The 15,758-nt window shown below is 38.8% G+C and overlaps 1 protein-coding gene across 1 annotated transcript in view; it reads left to right on the forward strand.

The window, feature by feature from the left end:
- trps1 (trichorhinophalangeal syndrome I) overlaps positions 1 to 15,758 on the forward strand; it is a gene marked incomplete at its 3' end in the record, with an annotated part of 97,558 nt that overhangs the window by 62,362 nt on the left and 19,438 nt on the right. The gene's annotated exons all lie outside the window — the stretch shown is intronic.

The following is a 15,758-nucleotide window of genomic DNA, read 5'->3' on the forward strand; positions in this document are numbered from 1 at the left end:
GTCAGAACATAGAAAGTCAGCTGTGACAAACTGCTTAGTAGTGAATGTTTTTGCTACAAGCTAAAGCAATAAACACCACACCGTTCTTGTAGTAAAACAGAGTCTCGTGTCTTCTTCACCGCACCTTGGTATGGTAAAGGAAGTTTATTCAGAATGTATCTGCAGCTTCACCTAGAAGTATTCGCAGCTCAGTTTGGAGGCAGGAAAGTTTAACAGCTGTTTCCGTCTGAGTTTTTAACAGATAGTGGAAGCATCAGAACAGAGCAGCACATTAACTAAACCGTCACTAAAATATTGCCTTAGGAACAATAAGACCAGACAGAAAGGTGAAGAAAATAACTGGTTTTGTTATCGCTGAACATTTCTTTGGGTGCAGTGTTCAGCTTACTAGACATATCAGCCACACTTTAAACATGAATGCAGCCAGACCAGGTTCAACCCCGATGCCTACCCAACCCACGCTCTCATCTATCTATTGAACATGAAGTGATCTTTTGAAGTTTCATTATTTCTGATAGAAATCATCATGTTGGCACCACACCTCATTTACAAGTAAAGTAGATTTTGAAAGGAATCTGAAGGTGCAGTTCCCATAGTCAGATTCACAAATTTCACACATGCATTTTCCAAAAAGATATATGTTCACATGCATGCTCTACCAGTTATTTTGACACCTTAATCCACTTCACTTCAGGACATCCAGTCACACCCTGCTCTGGTGTGCATGAGAGTGCGAGAAAAAGAGAGAAAGTGTGTGTATGTGTGCAGGTTTGTGTATGCGTGTGTGAAGGAGCAATGCCATGGTAACCTTGGCGGTCGAAGGTCTTCTTGGCAAGGTAGAAAGATTGCCCTGGGCATGAGTTCGTGGGGTAGATAGCGGCATCGCGCTGCGTTTGCATGTGTGTGTCTATGTTTGAATGGAATGCAGAGTGGAGATTTTAGGTCTTAACTTCTCTCAGTGGAAACATATATTCAACCTCAAACCTGTAATAGACACACACACACACTCTCAGTGCCATGCATACTTGATGAGGGTAAAAGCCAAAGCAAGATGCATCTCGTTCCTTCTCACTCTGTCTTTTCCCCCATAGCTCCTCCCCTTTCTCTGCCTGTCTCCCCCTTTGTGTCCCCTATGGGGTCTTCACTCATTACAGATTCTCCACAAGTGTATGCATGTGTGTGTTTCTCTGTGGAAGTGTGTTTATGAATTCTGCTCCACCGGCATGATACGTCTTGTACACTCTGTGTGTCTCTCAGGCTGTGCAACACGGCAGGACTCGACACAACTTAACACAGCTTCAACTGTTGGAGACTTGTTCCTAGAGTATTTATATCGACTCGTATTGTGTTACTGTCCTGGGTACTGTATTGTGTTACTTGTCCTGTATAGTTCAGTGAAGAGAGCCAAAGCTAAATATATTGCAGTCTGCTTGTGTCACAAGAGCATTGTTTTTTGTCAGGTTTTAAGTTTTGCTGAGATCCACCGAGTTTGCTCAAGATGCATTTCGAGCTCATTGTTCCTTCTTCTCAACGATGTCTCTGCCTGCAAACTTCCATTAGATTTTCTCCAAACTATTTCCGTCCAGTATTACCAGATGCTTATGGTTTCATGTAATACATTTGAAGTGGAAGAAAGAAGAAGTGGTTTTGATCAACAGAACAGTGTCCTACTCATCTTTTCTCTATGATGGACGAGTTTTCTAGCCATAGAGATGAGGGGAAAGAAATGAAGTCTGTTTTCAGACGTGCAACCACTCAAACCTTCTTAACTTTATTGAATCCGAATGTCATCCTTTGATGTCTAAGTTTGAAGCTTGTTCCAGTTTTAACGTATTTATAGTCTTAAATAAACTATCAACCACCAAAACTGTTAGGAAATAAAATGACTGTATGGAGAAGATGAGGTTGTCTAAATGACTTGCCTATACTTCAGCATATGTAAGTGAGACTTGCTAATTTTAACATACGTCATCGAGCAGACATCCTTAAAGCTCAGTACATCCTTAAAGTCTGCTGCATTACTTGAAGCAATAGTTTATACATCTTCTACCTTAACTTTTTTTCTCCTTTTGATGGCACACTGATATTCAGTATGCACATTCCAGGGGCCATCTTTGCGGCAGTTGTGGTTAAAACAAATCTATAGGCAGAAGGGTAGAAGCAAGGAAACGTGAGACACTGCACTGCACATGTTCCTAAACATCAGGTTAAGAATGACCTAACTTGTGTATGCACATTGACATGGATTGTGTGAACTCTTACTCGAAGGTGCGTCATTGTTGCAGATGTTTGGCTTCTGAGGTTGTCCACACACACACACACACATGCTGACAAAACCATTCACACACTTGGGTCCCCTAGTCCCATCTATCCTGTTCTTTAATAGACCAGGTGCAGCCACACAATGGGTGCGTGCATGCGTGCCCTTGTTTGTGTATGTGTGTGTGTGTGTCTCTGTCTGCTTCTCTCAATAACCAATGTGCTTCCATGTCCTTGAGTTTGTGTGTCTGTGTGTTTATTTTCAAAGTTATCTTTATGATTCTACTTCAGACAGAACGCACAAAGTAAACAGTTTTACTAACACAGCATCTGTCTGTAACTGTAGTCCATGTTTATGTTACCCATTAGAGGAAAGCAAAGAAACTGGCCTCATATGTCTGTTCGCTCAAGATCAACACAATTACAACGCTGTTATCTCCTCTTCTCCCAGGAATGTTGGAGCCATGATCCATCTCTCTAACTCTAACAGAATATTTTTCCGATATCTAAGCCAAGTCAGATAGGATCCATTTCCAGCCCAGTGTTAATTCATGTATTTTGGGTTCTGGTCACTGAGATAATCAAACCCATTTTGGAAAGAAACTCCTCTCTGAAAGTGGATCCATGTTATTTCTTTGATGTAACACGGCTCAGTGCTTAACAATAACTCTCCTTTCAAAGCCACAGTCTTCAGAGTTGCAGTGATGCCAAGAGACTCGTCAACTCTACAGATAATAATTGGGAGACTTGTGGTACAAAAATAAGTAAAAAAAAAAAAAGATATTTTGACTTTCTTTAAGTCTTCTTGTTCTAAAAATTTGAACAGGTTTATCACTTTATTGATCTTTCTGCATGGTTTGGTCACCAGAGCTGTTAATGACAGAAATACAACGTTGTCCAGTTAGCTAACTCACTGGCTGCCAAAGACATCTTTTGATGACTTTTGACATCTTTCGCATTTTTGCAGTTTCAGTATATGGAAAGCCGATTTTGCCGGGCACGCGTCAAAGTGCCTTCAAAATGCACACCCAACATGCACCCTAACATGTGCTGAATGCACCTCAACATGTGGTGAATGCACTTCTAGTGCGTGGCCCACCTGATGTCTAATCGGCTTCCCACAAACACACAGGGCTTTCTGCAATAACAATGCCTGGCAGCCAACAAGTTAAAGGCAAATTCTTTGTTTAGAATGAAATCAGGCAGTCTAGCTAATAAAAACGTATTTAACCTTATTTAATCACACCTGATAAACAATGACAAAACCCATCAAGTTTCTGCCGTCCACAAACCAAAAACATCCTTATTTGTTTGTGTTCTGCACACAAAAATGTCTTTTTCAATCAAAGTTTAATTATAAAATCTCAACGTATGGCAGTTTTCCCTTCACATAATGCTGCTAAAACTTGTTTATCACTCATCCGCTTACTGTTGTATAATTTTGTACTCCATGTTGGTTTTTGTTCAGAATAAGTGTGTGCACAACTTGGGGAAATAGTTTGACTAAACAAAATGAAAATATTTAAAACTAAAACCTGACAGAAATAAGACCCAGTTTTGTTGTTAGCTGGGATTATCCACTAACTTCTTTTCCAGTATTCATGTGAACATTGTTTATGTTCACCGTTTATTGTTTATATGAAGGAAATGGACAGCGGAAGCAGTTCATATACATAATAAATGTGCTTTAAGCATCCACATGCAGTACGCTGTCACATACACCGTCACACACCTTGAAGACATATGTGTGAGATCATCATTATTGAAATGCTGTTATTTGTAGATTAGCCAGGAAAAAAGGTTTTATATTACTTAGAGACCACCATGTATGAAGTGGACAGAAGAAGGGAAGAGAAGACCAGTAGGGAGAGCAGTGAGACGACAAAGAATGGAGAGGAAAGGGAAAACACAGAGGAGAGAAATAAAGTCAGACAGAGAGAGAAAGGGAGCAGCTGCCAAACTCTGAGTGGGGTTAAGCATCACCACAAGTACAGCCTAATAAGGTCTGAAAGTGTGTGCGCACACACATATACCCAGACTTGGCCTATGTTCAAAAGCAGTGTTTCTGCAGTAAGCAAGAGTAAGCAGTAAATCACATTTGCCCCCAGAGCCCACGAAGCTGAATATTGTTGTGATGCATAATGTTGAAATCTTGTGGAGGAGTTCTCCTGTGCTGACCTAACACTGTGTGATATTTGAAGTTATTCTGGTGGAAAACTCATTTGCAAGTCAAGTGGACTCACTTGGTCAAAACTGGTCTCAGTGGTCTATTTTCCATGTTTCTGTTCCGGCAAAAAGAAGAAAAACAAAACATTAAATAATATTTTTGTCTTAGTTGTTCAACAGATTTTGTGTGCGCGAAAGAAAAACATTTCTACAGCATGAGTTTGTTATAAATGCAGTTTGTATCGGCAAAACCCAAAGTCACATTTTGATGGTCAACCAATACAACGCAGGGACGACAGCTCAGCTGGTTAACCAGGCCCCTCATGAACCGAAGGCACAGCTCATAGTTTCATTGATATGGTGTAGATAAGGGCTACTCAACCTGGTCTGACGAGGGCAGCAGCCCTGCAGGTTTTCAACATTTCCCTGCAACAACACATCGGGCTCAAATGAATGAGTGCAGAACTTCATTGGCTGTTGGATCCAGTTAAATAGCACTGATAATATCCCTTATCCTCATTAATCTACTGTCCATGAGAGCAACACAAATACTCAAATGTATGTTTTTTTTTTTTTTTTTTACTTTCAGACTATGACAAACCTGCTTCAGAACAAGAGTTAAGTAGACACTATCTACTTTAATTGCCCGGAACTGGAGACCTCCTTGAGTCCCATAAGCTGTCTTACCTGTTCATTTACCCTCTGCTAAAACCTGCTTCACAAGAAGGTGCAAATCATGTTACTTCATCCAAGCAATAAGTCACGATCTAATTTGTAGGCCAAATGTAAGCGAAACACTTTCAGTAATTTAGTGTTATTGGACAGTCTCTAATGTATTTAGCACTGGAATGTAAGTAATGAAGATTTCACTTTCACCTCCTCTGTTCTTGTCAAAATGGAAGAGTTAAACACTTCTGCAGACATTTATTTGACAAAAGAATCCAGTGATAAGATTTTGATTGAGATCCAGTTTCAGTTTCCAACCAAGCCAGCACAGGGAGTTCATGGGCGGAGGAGTTATTACAGGGCTTCCATGTTTGCATCCACTCGATATTTCCTGGACATTACAGAGGCTCCAGCTTTGCAAATTGGGCAGCAGCAACACCGTGGACGGCCTAAACAAACTCAACAAGTAACCACTCCAAGCTAAATAATAACTGTTGAGTAGTTTGAAAGCTCCAAGTGAGGAATGAAGTCTGACATTTCTGCCTGCAACACAGCCTTCTAAGTCAAGAAGCCAAAATTAAAGTCGTCGACTCCCACAGTTTTCAGACAATAAGAATTAAATTGCACATAAACACCCTTACAGACACACACACACACATATATACACATGTAAACCAAAGTAGGCAAATCCTGCTCGTTTTCTTGCTCTCCGCCTGAGGCAAGGAAAAAGCCAAAGAGCCTTGCAAAACAGAATGAATAATGGGAGGATCGAGAGATTGGGGATAAATTTGCCCCCCCCTACCCCCTTCTTCTTCGCTCTGTGGTTATCACTTTCTCTCGCTGAGTGCTTCTCCCTCTTTCTGTCTCCCCTTTTCTGCCGAAGGGAGATTAAAAACTGATAGAAGATTGCAAAGACATGTTGCACCCCTGTTCTGACACATGGACGCGCATGCACACACAGTTGGTAACATTAGCTCTTGTATAGCTGGGAGCTCTTGATGTAAAACACATGTTCCTGCCTTAACAGTGTGTGCCGGTGTGTCTACGGCTGTTTAAACCAACTTTATCGCTCCATCAGCTCAGAGACAAGGAACGATTCATTCAGAGCGGGGATGGGGGTTTGGCTTTGTGCGGGTGTCTTTTGTAGATATGCGTTTGGTAAAAGTAATTGAAGGAATTTTTCAAATTCACTCATCATTATGGAAGCCATTGGAATGTCAAATATACAGATTTTCCGGCTATGGATTAATACCTTTCTGCTCATTTTAATCATACATGCCATCGTATAGTATGGGCTTTGAATTTATGGCAAAGTTACATCCATCATGTTCATTTAAAACAATTACATAAAAGAATGCAAAATTAGTATGAGGCCCGAAGTTTGAATCTTTTCTTCCAAATTCAAATAAATTCACTGGATGTGAAGAGCCTTCAGGTATCACAAACATATAGAACAAATAAGACTGTAATCTGACAATTAAACCATTAGTCGTTTCCCAATGTGGTTTTATAAAGGGCACTGAAGGACCAGCTTGTTCTGCTGAGTTTGCGATAGAAATGACTAATATTATGTTAACTATGTTGCTGTGAACATTGAAAAACAAGCAAGAATTGCAGCAACAAACCTCCAGTAAATAAACATTTACTGACTGTGTTTGTTTGTAGGATATTGGAATATGATAGAAGAATAGAGTACCTATAGTTCATGAGAAGAAACATCAATATTTAATCAAATTCTGTTTCAATTTGCCCAATTACGCTTCTCGTCTACGTTTAGGGTCAAGCCCCATGGTCTAGCTTTAGCTATCAAAATTATTGGACTCAGTTTAAGAAAATGTCATATGGGTTAAATTACACCAGGCTTTTTTTTATTTTTATATATATATATATATATATATATATATATATATATATATATATATATATATATATATATTATGGAAAGCACTTTGAATTCTTTTTTTTTGTTGTTGTTTTGTTAATACATGAAATGAAATGTACAAATAAACTTGCCTTGTCTAGTAACATAAAGACCATCAAAGCAGAGTGCATTTTTCACTTCCCCTCTGTCACCCCTACTGGTTCGGAAATGCCATCAAAGGAATATAAACGCTGAGTTTAAAACTAACAATAAACAGTCATGACTAAGCATCCAGAATCCAAAATATTTTATTATGGCCAAAGGGAAATAGTTGAATATGTGAATATTTTAAGGAAAACTAATGTATTCAAATTTTACAGGCATAAAGGCTAAAAACTGCTTGAGGATCACATGTTATGATTATGTTGTCCATGGCCAGAATAGGAGATTTTCATCAAAATCAATGGTGAAAGTAATTTCTCTCCTCTGTAAATTTCATCAAATTTGGTAGAAATGCAGACAAGACTGTGTGTGACTTCAGTTTCAGAGTTTAGTCCCTGCGACCTTTCATTACTCGTAACTGCAGTAAAAGGAGCAATAAGTTTCATCTAGATCCCAAAGTGTGGAGCAGATCTGAAAAAGACCAGCAGCCCTGACACGACGTCTGCTTTTGGTTAACCACCACCATGGGTTTAGTCTAGCAGAGAAGTAAAAATACAGGTGACTTCGACACACACACATTTTACACTCAATGCTCTGGGTTGCATCAGACTTCAAATAATCCTATTCTGTTCCTAACCATAAGGGAAAAATAACAGATGGCTGGAGGCTGGGAAGGTAAAATCCATCAAAGAATCAACAAATGAATGTATGAAGGATGATTTTATTTATTTATTTTTAACCACCCCCTTGGCTTGCGTTTATGCGATCCTCAAAGTTTCGTTCTATTTTCATTTCTTTCCTCTCTGACGTTAGTGTGTTAAGTGAACCACTGGATCTGAACTGTAGTCAAATTTGAACGAAAAAGTGCCGTACTGTGAAATTAAAGCAAAGAAACGCTTGTCGATAGCATTTTGTTAAACCGATTGATAGGATGGTCAAACTGCAGTAAGTGAAACAACAGAAAACAAATAGATTTGCTCGATAAAGGTTCCTTCTTGCCGCAAGTGGTTCTAGCAGACTGAACTAATCTACATTTAGATTCACCCTCCAACGTGTGTGGTCATCCGTGCCTTTCCCTGAGAGTGTGTGTATGCGGGTGTGTGTGCAAGCTTTATTGACCAGCAGATGAAAGCTGTGGGTGTGATGAGAAGCAGGGGACCAGATGGACTTATGGGAAATACAAAGTTTTTATTTATTTATACTGGTTGATTAAATGGCATTTGTATCTGTCTCTAGGTGTGTATGTGTTTCGTTGGGTGGCGACGTGTATTTGTATATGTACACTTTTTATTTAGTGACAAATAAAATTAAAGGATCAGTGTAATGAGGTTTGAATGATTACAATGGGAATCAGGGAGAAGGCCTGACAGGGAATGTAAAGAGGAAAGATACATTACAGGATCCATTAATTTGAAAGCAAAATACCTGATACATCTATTAGGCGAAGACTAATAATCCTTCATTTTTATTTCCAAAAATCAACTGTATACTTGGACGCTCCCCCATCTTTGTGTTGTTTTTCCACCTTTAATATGAACATCTTCCTTTGAGGCAGCGTGTCTGCAATAAACTCGTCTTTTTAAAGATTTATAATATTGCCGTGGTGAAATTGATATTTTCTCTTTTGGAGAGAATATAAGCATAAAATGAGGTTGTTTGTTATTGTCATTTTGGCAATAACAAAATGATACTTTAATTTGTTGACATTAATTACTAACTAATTACTGACTAATTACTAATTCCTGGTCTCTGACCTCACTATCCTACACTCAGAGGCACAGGCAGGTCAGGACATCGATGACACTTACTGGGGCAAACCGCTGAGCTAGTTTAAGCATGATTTTGATAGCAGCAGCTAACCTGACCATGTTGACTGTTGACAAGTTCATTCAGGTAATGAAAAGAAGCTCCAATGCAATATTTACTGTTTGTCATCATGTTGACTTCACATCTCCAACAATAACATCTTATTTTCAGTGGACAGGCAATATGTTAACGTTCATTATAAACACAGTTTACCTGTCCTGGTGCTGATTCGGGATAATCATCTTTAGTCATCATCAGGTAAATTGAATGTAACAGTTCTTCAGGAACAGCTTGGCAGCCATCATGTTTTGACTTTAGACTGTACAAAACTGTATTTCTGATCATTTTGTGCAGCTTGCTGTGTTAAAAAATGGCTTTACAGGCAGTTGCGAAGCTGCAGCAGCGCCACAGCAGAAAGGTCACCAGGATGGGAACAAACCAACTGCTGTTCAGCAAGGTGCACACAACTTCCATGCCATGTTCCCGTTGTGAAGCTGGCATAATTGTTCCTGCTTTCAAACAAACACCTCAAAATACAACAATCTTCCAGCGTCTATTCCAGCTTTAAACAGTATGGACCTTATTTATTTTGGGGTTTTTTTTTCTTCATCATTTAGATATTTGTTGACTTGTAGCGGTATTAATGCAGGGGTGTCCAAAGTCTGTCTTCGAGGGCTCGCTGTCCTGCAGGTTTTTGATGCATTTCTGCTCTAACAAACTTGGCTTTCATTAAATGGATCAAACAGCCTATGAGGTTCTGCACAATGACTGATTAATTAGGGGCAGGGAGACATGAAAAACCTGCAGCATTGTTGCCCTTGAGGCCCAGAGCTGAACAGTACGAGCTGTAAGAATTGTTTCTATATTGTAAGTCAAGACAGAGCCACGTTTGTCTTTTGGGTTTTTTAACCACACCGTCATGTTTTTAGAAGTAATTTGTAAACATGTGGAAGCCTTCTGACGGCTGTTTCACAGCATTTAACATTGAAGACCAACTAAACGCTGAAGGAGTTAACTTAGTAACACGAGTGGTGTTTTGTCTTGATTAATTTCATTGGTCAATCCAAACACTTTGGATGTTTTTCAAGCTAAAGTTGTTGGACTTCTACTGAACATATAGAAGAGAAACAGTTCTCCAGAGCACCTGAATGTGTAACTTTTGAAGCCTGTCAGCTTAATGTGGACATGTTTGTGTGTTTGCATGGCTGTGTGAATGTGCAGCTTATGTAGGGTACAGTTTATGTGTAATTACTTAGAGTGAATGTAGTGTGTGACTACATAAAATATTTTTTTCTACTGTACGCCTTTACCAACCTACAACTCGCCAGACAGTTTGGCTAAAGAGTGTGATCTTTGTGTCTGTGTGTGTATCCTAAAAAGATCTAACCAAAGACAAGGAGTGTCTACATATGTTCCAGCACAGATTCCAACCTCATAAATCACTTCAACTAGTGTTCAACAGTCAATCTTTTTCTTTCTCTCCCCCTCTTTCTCCCCTCTCTCAGACTTGAAACTCGCTGTGCTTCCTCTGCCAACGGGGAGATTTGTGTTCTGTGTCTCTGTCGTATCGGATTAGAGGAGAGACAACGAGAACAGAAGGAGGGAAAGAGAGGGAGAACAGGAGAAAAATAGATGGAAAGAGGGATAATACCGGGAGGAGGAAGCAGGAGGGGAACGGCAACAAGCCTTTTTTTTTTTTTTTTTTTTTTTTTTTTTTTGGGCAGTGTGTGCACCCTCTCCTTTGAGCCATTTCTCTTTTTTTGACATCATCTGCTGTGTGTGTGTGTGTGTGTGTGTGTGTGTGTGTGTGTGTGTGTGTGTGTGTGTGTGTGTGTGTGTGTGTGTCTTTATCTGTGCCTCCACATCCTGATGCTATCCAGATGTGCAGCTACAGTGGGCTGTAAAAAGCAGAGTTGTTGTCATAACATTGTTGCTCACCGTGTATGTGTGTGCGTGCCGGAGTACGAGTTGATTCATGGGAATGGGAATGTGCGTTGCTTCCTGTCTTGGTCCGAACACTTTATTTCCAAGCTGATGGAGAGAAATCATATGGACATAGTTGCTTACATAGGGACACACGTTTGCAAGCTCCATTCACTTCCACAAGACAGTTTTGTGCAGTGTATCTGGCTCTAATGCATATTTACAGACTCTTTACTCCATCTGCGTCCAGGATGTTCAGCTCCTGCCAGTTATTCCTCTGCTATATGTTAGTGTCTTTTAAATAATTGGTTGGCGAATTCAGGATGAATAGGCTGCTGTCGTCCGTCAGATTTCTCTGTCAAAGTTGGTTTCATTGAAGGAGGAGCACTCATTGTGTGCATGAATTAATGCTGTTCTTGGAAAAAAAAGTGATCATAGTACTTTTAAGACACTGTTGTACCATCATTATGCTGATAACGCTAACTTTCCACCTCTTGTTAGCTTGTTGATTTCAGCCTTAAACTGTTTTATTTAATATTTTTCCTGTAAAGTTCTGCAGACATGCTACAGCGGTGCACATAGAAATGCCCACAATGCTGACAGGAAAAGAGACAAATTCTCACAAATTTCTTTACAATCTTTATTTTTCAAAAAGAAAAAAAAAAAACAAAAACTAATTTAACGTTCTGTTAACTTGGCCAATATAACCATGTAGGCCCAAACCTGCGAGAGGGATCACAAATCCCTGACAAATGAAACAGTGATCTTATAAAATAATCATCAGTGTGACTGCCTTCCTGTCAGTCCTGTCATCCGTATATGGACACGTAGAAACATTTTCAACCAAAGAAAAGAGTGTTGTTATATTAATGGAAGATATAGCGAGCCTTTCAAGTTTCAGTACTTTTTTCCTAAAATAAGTTCTACTGTAGTCAGTGGTCATTACTAATGTGTTTTTTTCCCCACTAATTATACCGAAGACCAGTGTCAGTGCAGCAGCCGGGATGTTGCCTGATATTTGATGATTGGTTTGGAGAACTTTGTGGTTCTATGATTTCATGGACTAGCGTGTTAACGGTGTTTTGTATCTCCAGTGAAGTGTAAAAACACGCTCATTCACCCAGTAAAGGCTTAAATCAATGTATGAACATAATTCCTATTTGTCTTTCTGTATGCTATCAGTTTGTCCGCTGTTAAATGTAGATTTTAAAGCAGTTTGTCAGTATTTGTCTGTTTTAGTGAATCATTTTTGCAGCACATGTTATAATGACCGGACAGTAGGAAGGACATAGTGAACATTGTAAAACCTACTGGCTTATTTTTATTAAAAATAGTCTCTAAAGAAGCAAGACTTATGGGTGTTCATATCACACAACAGGTACCCATATTTGGATTTCTTTGTTTTTAAATGTATATTTATTCACCTATGGTCTGTATGCTCTGGTTTTCCTTAACTAGACTATTTATTATGAATTTGCTATAGAAGACCCAAACAGTAGCTTTCTTCACAGGATTGAATGTGAAGAAAAATAAATGTACCTGTTTGAACCATCAGGTGGCGTTTTGAGCCAATTTTAAATCCCAAAAATCATTAAAAAAAAGATATAAAATTTTAAAAAGTCAATTTAAAAAAAAAAGCAGCCTCATATAATATTTAGCGTTCACCCTCTCCCCCCCTTTTAAAGGCTTTAATTTTAGTTTTAATTTCAGGTTTTTTTCTGTGTGTGTGCTTAGCTCTTGCTTTAAAGGCTTAATTTAACTAAGCCTGATGTAATAATAAGTTGATTGATACCTAAACGTTTTGTTTGTCACCTAAACCAACAACCTTTACAAAAGTTGGCAGTAAATATAAAATAATATGGTACATAAATAATTTTAATATTCATTTATGGCTTATCAAGACCTGAAAAAGAGGCAAAAACAGCATATTCAGGATAATATTAAAACTGCAGTTAAACAGAAAAACATCCAAACAGAAGCAGCATTATTCTTATCTCCAATTCATTTCTCTTTTTGTAAAAGCAGTAGTAATATTTTGTACAACTGACCTGTTAACAAATCAATGAAACTGTTTATTTTCTAAATATCTTATTGTTCAACAATGCTCCAATCTCGGATGAATTCTGAGGAAGTGCAATATTTTCACCCTTTCATTATCCTTTAATCTCAGGTTTAATAAGTACCTGCTGATATCTGCCTACAAGCAGCACCGACAGATCCACAGCTCCTACTTTTCTGACTTTTCGAAGACGCTCTTTGTGGTCGTCTTCAGCATGAAAAACAGATTGTAATGACTAATTAGCTGTCACACAGCACTTTCAAGTAGTTCGCTTCAGTTTCTATCAGGTTGTTTTTTTTTTCCCCCCACCACTGTACTTACTGGTACTGACACATTACACAGTAAGAGGGTAAAAAAAAGAGCCTTTTCCAGGAAATCGTCCCTCAAAAATACTGTATAAATCCATATGTAGCCTAATGAGTTACCTTGAGGGGGCAGCTGCTTACTATACACAGTTATAAAGCAGCATTTTATTTGTGTTTATGTGTGTGTGTGTGTGTGTGTGTGTGTGTGTGTGTGTGTGTGTGTGTGTGTGTGTGTGTGTGTGTGTGTTGGATTTCTGTGTCACAGCTACTGTTGGAAATAATCAGGAACTCTCGACCCTGTAATGTTTGCTGTTCTCCAACCGAGGTTCTCTTTTGATTTGGATTTATTTTGTTGCTGTGAAGAGATGCGAGGATGGATATCGCTGGAGATGAAATGAAAATATAAAAGGAAGAGGGAAATATGTGCCATGGATCTCCTCTTCGCTGTGGCATTCTGTGATTTTATTGTCACCCCCCCCCCCCCCCCCCCCCCCCCTCCCTCTCTCTCTCTCTCTCTACCCATCTCCCCCTCTTTCTTTCTTCCTCTCGGTAATGACTACATGCTAACTATCACTTTGAATGTCTTGGTATTTGCAAAGCTGTAGGTGTCTTTAGTGAGCCTTCCAGCTTGTGTGTCTCATTATGAGAGTCCATGTAGCAGTGTGAGAAGAATAAGTCAGCCCTCAGGCAGTATCAGGATGAATGATGGTTTGTGTGTGTGTGTGTGTGTGTGTGTGTGTGTGTGTGTGTGTGTGTGTGTGTGTGTGCGTGTGTGTGTGTGTGTGTGCGCGCGCGCGCGCGCGCGCGCATGGGTTTGGAGGGTAATATCAAGCTGTTAGTACAAAATCTTGTTCACCAGTAGTAATTTGCTCACTCGTTTTCCACATGTTTCTCCCCACATTTCCTTTATGTTCTTCTTCTCTCTGTTCCTCCATCTCCTTCTCAAACAGATTGCTTTGTGCAGGGGTGGCACACAAGTACAGATAGAGAAAAATTTGGATTCTTCGTCCTTGAGTAACCCAGTTGTTTCTCTCCCCGACATAAAAACAAAACAAAAAAAAACCAATCTCCTTTGTAGTTCCTTTCAAGCACTCCGCCTCTTACAAGGATTTCACCATCACATTTTTGAGTTAACAACCATTCTTGCACACATGCAAAGACCAAACTTCTTCTATAGTTATTTTTTTTTTTGGGTTCATATAGTAGAAGTGATGCAGCAACATAACCTTGTGGGCTTTCAAATGTCTTCATTGCAATTTTAAAACTGGACAATATGATTCAACAAACTTGCAACACTTCCTACTTATTTAAACCTTTATCAAACTGGCAAAAAAAAAAAAACCATGAATATGACTGATATAAGTTGACATTTTTTCTTTAAGAGTTGTTTTTCATCTTAAATGAAAGTTTTTCCCTTTATTGAAAACCACAATTTAGTTTATTCTGATTTAGGGCTCATTTATATAACTATCATTTCATACTTTTGTTACATGTGTCCATGCAGATTCACACTGCTGGAAATGTATTTCAGTGCATAAATGAAGAATAAGACACTTTTATGTGCACTTTAGAAAAAAATAAAGTGAACTTCTTGGACTGTGGCTTCTTCCCCGTCTCTTGGTACATCTTTGCCGCAGCTCAGTCGCAATCTAGAATTTTTGAATAGCATGCAGATAGACTGCTTAGTTGCTTTAATAATCCTTTCAGACTGTAGGTCCCCCCTCTTCAATAACCAAAAAAGAAGTCTTTTTGTTATCTGAAGCATTTAAGGTTACCATGACCCAGGTTATTTAATAACTACACACAGTTCTGTCCAAAGTTCCCCAGATCTTCTCTCTTTCTTTCTCCTTTCACCTTTCTTTAATTTTTTAAAATAATATTGACAGTTCTGTGGCTGATTGTGCTGAACAGCAGGCAGTCAGATAATGATGACTTTTGTACGCAGTGACACGTCTGCTTCACTTGTACAGCTAGCAGGTGAGTCTGCATATTTGTTGTCATAAATCAACTGCTTTCTTTCAAGCTGACAGTTTGGCTTTTTTATTTCTCATAAGATTTCTTATGTGACTCATATGAACGACATCACTGAGAAACTACAACGCCACACATTAGGATGGTAAAGTGCCGTCTGCTGGATCACAAAACAAGTTTTACGGTCTGATGGGCAACTTTTGGTTCGAACCACAACAGACTGAAGTGTTTTATTCAAACAGGTTGTGGTTTAACACAAGTTTCCACTTTTTTGCTTAAATAAGACTCCTTTCCAAAATCTGTGTAGAGGAACTGATTTCAGGTCTCTCTGCACACGTTCAACTTTTATTTAGTTCTGTTATAATAAAATTTAAAGGGGTCCTATTGTGGTATTTCAAGTTTTCTGGGCTTTCGACAGTGTTGAATCCTCATCAGACATGTGAACGACAGTTTTTTTTTATCACCTAAACCTAAAATTTGAGTTTGCGTTCTTTAAATCGCCTTTTTTTTTTTTCAAAAAATTAAAAATCCATTATAATTTTTTGTCATTTTTGTTGTTTAGTGATCTTTTTAATTTTCT

The sequence above is a fragment of the Telmatherina bonti genome (assembly GCF_933228915.1).
Source record: "Telmatherina bonti genome assembly, chromosome: 19".
NCBI lineage: Eukaryota > Metazoa > Chordata > Actinopteri > Atheriniformes > Telmatherinidae > Telmatherina > Telmatherina bonti.